Genomic DNA, 6000 nt, shown 5'->3' with positions numbered 1-6000 from the left:
TATTTTGTTTGGTAAAAAAGTGGAGTTGTAAATTGCACTAACCATCAACCTTTCACTTTTAGTAGCAATCCTCCACTGTCCTGTATCGTGAACTTAATAGGTTTAATAGTTGATGAAAATGTTCATGTAGCAGTAAATGTAAAATCCATCTCTGTGATCTGAAGATGATCTCTGGAGACAGAGCTGATCTATATATATATATATGTGTGTGTGTTTTATTGTGTTGTTTGATCATCTGCAGTATCTGTCAGGTGTATGAGTTCAGTCACTGTGCAGTCTGACTGACAGAGGTTTTTGTATCACTCTTTATCACTGTGTCAACATCCAGGTGTTACTACAAGGCTCATGTAAACTCTGACAGTAATAATCTCCTGAATCTTCAGTCTGAACTCCACTGATGGTCAAAGTGAAATCTGTGTTTGATCCGCTGCCACTAAATCTTGATGGAGTTCCTGACTGAAGGGTTGTTTCATATGTTATGAGGAGTTTATGAGCTTCTCCAGGTTTCTGTAGGTACCAAAATAAGAAATTACCACCATACACTGCAGTGCTGACTTTACAGTTTATTTGAACCTGTTGTCCTGGTTGAACTGCTGTTATTGATGGACTCTGAGTAAGAGTGTACTGTCCTCTACACACTGAAAGAAACAACAAGAATGAAATATAAGACAACACTGAAACAAATCAATATTTTACTCTTTAATGAATTAATGATGATGATAAAAATGTTACAACACAAACCTTGAGTAAAGACTGTGAGTGTCCAGATGAAGATGATGATGAAAGTCATTGTTGTTCTTTTGGTTTGTGTGATGATGAAGATTCTGTTCTGTTCTGATCTCAGTCATGAAGTGTTAAACTCACAGCACTATAAACACTCACACATCACTGAAGCATGACAACACAATGCAAAGAAGACGACAGGAAACTTCTGCTCATACAGACTGCACTATCATTATTTATTGGACTTTCATGCAAGAAATATTCTGAATAAAAACTAAAATCTTAAACAATAAATAACAAATAAAGTTTTGAATAAAAGTAAAACATTCATGTGCAAAATTAATTTGTGTAAAGCATTTGTGTATGTAGGTTTAAGAGTTACAAAGTGTCCACACAACTAAAAAAATAAAAAAATAATGATAGGGAGAAAACTGGAGAAAATAAATTGATCAAGCAATAACAAACATGAACAGGTTTTGTAATAGTTTTCTGTTTATTACATAAATCATTCAGAGATCTTCACAATATTTGTTTGTGTTGTGTGATGTTCGTGTTGTATATTCTAATGTAGTTTGTGTTCAGTCAAGTGTGTAGAGGTTTTTGTACAGTCGCTCTATTAGTTTGTATCACTGTGGTGGACTTTTGGCAGCGGCACCAAACTGGATGTTGGCAGTAAGTAAATAATTCAATAATAATTTTAATACAATAAATAACTGTTTATAAATATATACATCAGTAATGAAACACAATAAGTGATGCATGTTTTACCATATTTATTTGTATTAAAAAGATATTGTATACAGCAGAGCACCCTGCAATTTTAACTCAAGATTTTTGGTGTATTATTGTGACTAATATTTGTTTATGTTTAATAATTTATAAATATAAATACTTGCAAAAGTTTGTGGATTTTCTTAAGCTCAAAATGATTTTCAATTTCTTAAACTCAAAATGATTAAATTTACAGTAAGTTTTTTTTTTACATTTATTTGAACTCAACATTTAGTCATATTTTGTTTAGGCTCAATGTATTATTTGTTAACAAAGTGCAGCTGCATTATTTAATGTGTAGTTAAAACTAACTGGGTTACAAAGCTATTGTGTCACAGCATTTCGTAAACAGTAAGTTACACTTTTCAAACTGCAGTTGCTTAAAATAATTTATTGTTTAAAACACATTTTTATTGAGCTGTTTGTTTGTAATGTGTTGATTTCATATTTACTAGAATTTAATTTAGACTAAAATTCAAGTTAGAAAGTGTTATAAGAAGCAAAACTTAATGTCACAAAGGATTTTTAAGTGTATGCAAAACTTGTACTATGTAAAAAATTGAATATTATTTATTAATATTATTTATAATGTTATACATTTCAATACAGTTTTATGCAACTACGAAGACTTCAACTGTCTGTCCTATACAATATTTCAAATTTCTTAATATCATGAATATGGGTCAGTTTCCCAAACAGAGCTTAAGTTTTGTCACACGCTAAAATGTATGTTTGAGCTGATTTGCACTGAAATATCTTAACATGTCAGTGCCATTGTTTTGTCTCAACCAGTGCACAAGAGTAAAGTTTATTGTAAGATATGTTTGTTGAAAGTGTAATAACCTAATGCAATTAAGCCCTACTCCTTTATTTATATAAACCCGATCTAGGAAACAGCCTTTATATATTTTTTCATTGATATTTTTCATTTAAGTAACAAATAGCATTTCGGTGATTTAAAGTCTTCGGATAACCATGACAAAAGTGATATTAGCCAGCAGCTATGATTAAAAAAACTAAAAAATATTCAGGAGCCCTAAACTTTCTTAGTTTTTTTATTATGATTTTTCATTTTTAACACAAATAAAGTTATTTTCTTTCTTGTGTGAATTATTGATTATTGATGTGATTGTCAGGTAACAGTCCCCCTAAAGTGAGCGTCCTGCCGCCGTCCAGTGAAGAGATTTCCACAAAGCAAACAGCAACACTGATGTGTGTGGCCAACAAGGGCTTCCCCTCAGACTGGAGTCTGAACTGGAAGGTGGACGGGATCAGCAGCAGGTCTCAGTACAGCAGTGTTGCTCTCCTGGAGAAGGACGGTCTGTACAGCTGGAGCAGCAGTCTGACTCTCTCTGAGCAGGAGTGGAGCTCAGTGATCTCAGTCAGCTGTGAGCTCACACAGAAAGACCAGCGTGATAAAGTCACTGGAGAATTGAGGAGAGATCAGTGTTCACAGTAGATCCACTCACTCTCTCCTCTGTCTCACATCAAGACTAACAGACTAACTGTGTTTCTCTCTATCATCTCACATCTCTTTTCACAAACAACTCAAGTCTATGTCTGCTTTATTCATTCACTCATGATTGTGTGACAATTCATCAAATAAAATCATATTCTATCTTTATGTCTTTGACTCATTTTGTCTGTTTTGAATATGAAAGTTCACATTTTATAAATAAACCTGACTCAATGAAGCATGAAAACACCTGCAGATGAAGTAATTTTACATAACTGTCAGTCAAATGAAGAACCTCAGACATGCAGTGATCTTGATCAATGATTATAAAGAGATATTGAAGTATAAACATGTGTGACAGTCAGATATGATTGATGTGTCAGTGTGTTTAGTTTGATAGTTATTCTGTGTGTTTCCAGTATTACTGTAACAATAAACTCCTGTGAGGATGCTGAACATCTGCTGATGGATCTGAGAGAAACACAAACACTCAAACTGATGATGTAAATATGAACTGAAGTCACTCAGTTTCACTGTTTTACACTTTATTGCGTGACATGTATACTGACTGTTCTCTGAACGAGTATTATCAGTTTTTAAAATATTATGAAATAATATTAAAGGGGACATCTCACAAGACTTTATTAAGATGTCAAATAAATCTTTGGTCTCCAGAGTACTTATGTGAAGTTTTAGCTCAAAATACAATATAGATAATGTATAATATTATATTAAATATATCATGTTTTTCACATTTTTTTAGGTTGGTAGAAGCACTGGGGACTCAATTATAGCACTTAAACATGAAAAAGATCAAATTTACATGATATGTCTCATTTAATAAAGAAACATTCATGATCAAGTTACACAAGGCACAATATTAAAAACAGCAAAAGTGGATTCGGACACTTGCTTTGTGCGAATGTGTGTTAAAATAAGGCCCAATAAATAAATTACAAGATTCACTAAAATAAATAAATTAACAAATAAATGTATCACTATCTATAAAGTTTTATATATATATATATATATATATATATATATATATATATATATATATATATATATATATATATATATATATATATATATATATATATATATATATATATATATATATAAATTATAGTACAAAATAAATTAGCTGTAAGTGAAATAAACTATCAGCATCATCATTTGCAGTATCTGTCAGGTGTATGAGTTCAGTCACTGTGCAGTCTGACTGACAGAGGTTTTTGTATCACTCTCTATCACTGTGTGTACACTTGTTTACTGTTGATATAGTGATCGCTCTGACAGTAATAATCTCCTGAATCTTCAGTCTGAACTCCACTGATGGTCAAAGTGAAATCTGTGTTTGATCCACTGCCGCTGAATCTTGATGGTGTTCCTGACTGCACAACTGTCACTCCATATATGAGGAGTTTAGGAGTCTCTCCAGGTTTCTGTAGATACCAGCTGAGACATCCACTCCCGCCACAACAGCAGGGAACACTGCTGCTGACTTTACACTTGATAATGACCTGCTGTCCTGTTTGAGATTGAAGCTGTGAGGGAGTTTGGGTTACTGTCACCTGACCAATGGATTCTGTCAAGTAAATAAGATCAGAAGTTAAATATGCTCTCAAAAATATATGGCTACAAAATCAGAAATGTAATTTCCTCTCCAGATCTTTACAAACTGTTGTCACAAACCTTGAAAAAACACTGCCAGAATCCAGACAAGGATGTTGACGAAATTCATTTTTGTTGATGGTGATTTGGTTTATCATGAAGAGCTCTTGATCAAGTCATGTTTGTTATAAACACACACAGAGCAGTGAAGCGTTTGTTGTTCATGCAAAACATCATCTGTATGCAAAAACCTCTGTGAAATGTGAGCTCTTTGTGAAACTAAAGTGAGATCAGATAAAAATACAAACTAAATTTTTACATTAATAGATTCAGAGACAGAAACATGAGCAGTATTACTGGGTCTTTGAAGTTTTATTAACAAATCTAAATTTAGGAGGCAGATAAATATCAAACAGTAAGTAAGATATCATCAGACACAAGGACTTTATTTGAACTTTAACTCTTTCCTCGGCATTGACGAGTTTCTTGTTAGTTTAGAGAAAATGCTTCACTGCCAATGACGAGTATTTCCGGCAATCCGCAATACCGCTATATGCCTTATTAAGCCTGCCGCCACGTTGATTTTAAAACGAGGCTGTGGGGATAGACGTCCAGAGCGTGTGCTTTAAACGTATTGTTTTGTACTGGGATGCTGGTCATTCAGCCATCAAAACTCAGAAAATACATAATTTTACAAATTTCCACAGGACAAAGAACCTCATAAATCATGGATTGTTAAAATAAGAATGGACATATTACCTAATTTTGAGATAAGAGCAGCGCAATGTGTATATAAAATCTGTTTTGCTATTAGCCTATTAGAAATTTTTTTTTCATCCTATCTATATTCTTTTCTCTGCTTAAAAACTCTTAAATATGGGTATGTTTCTTCAAAAATATTTTTTTAGCAAAAAGCTGAAATAATTGCATTTTTGTGAAGGAATTTTTGATAAAGATCAGATTCACAATGATTATCAAAACATACACGAAGTGTAAAATTAATAAATAATTTTTTGCTTCAGTTTATTTATAAATTAGGTAAGTGCATCATCTAGTGGATTATCGCGGTATAAGCCATATTTCACATATTGATTTTTGCATACTAGATTTTGAATACATATCAGGTCTATATGTGACTGGTAAGAGCACATAAACCTTTTGCATATATTATGCATACATGTACCAAACTAGATATATTATTTGTTCTTAAAGCTCCAGTGTGTACTTTTTTTAGTTAATTCTTAGCAAAAACCCATGTTTTCTTCCAAAAGTATGTGCTCATTCATGTGTAATTACTTCCACCCCACTAATCAAAGTATTCTCGTAAGTGTAGAATCTGCTATTTAAAATACATACGATCGAGTCGCTCTCTGGCTGAATCCATGTTGTGCCTCCATCTTTGAAATACATTCGCCGACGAGGGACATTCCTGAAAT

The sequence above is a fragment of the Misgurnus anguillicaudatus genome, chromosome 6 (genome assembly GCF_027580225.2).
Source record: "Misgurnus anguillicaudatus chromosome 6, ASM2758022v2, whole genome shotgun sequence".
NCBI classification, from domain to species: domain Eukaryota; kingdom Metazoa; phylum Chordata; class Actinopteri; order Cypriniformes; family Cobitidae; genus Misgurnus; species Misgurnus anguillicaudatus.
This window is presented reverse-complemented; position numbering follows the sequence as displayed.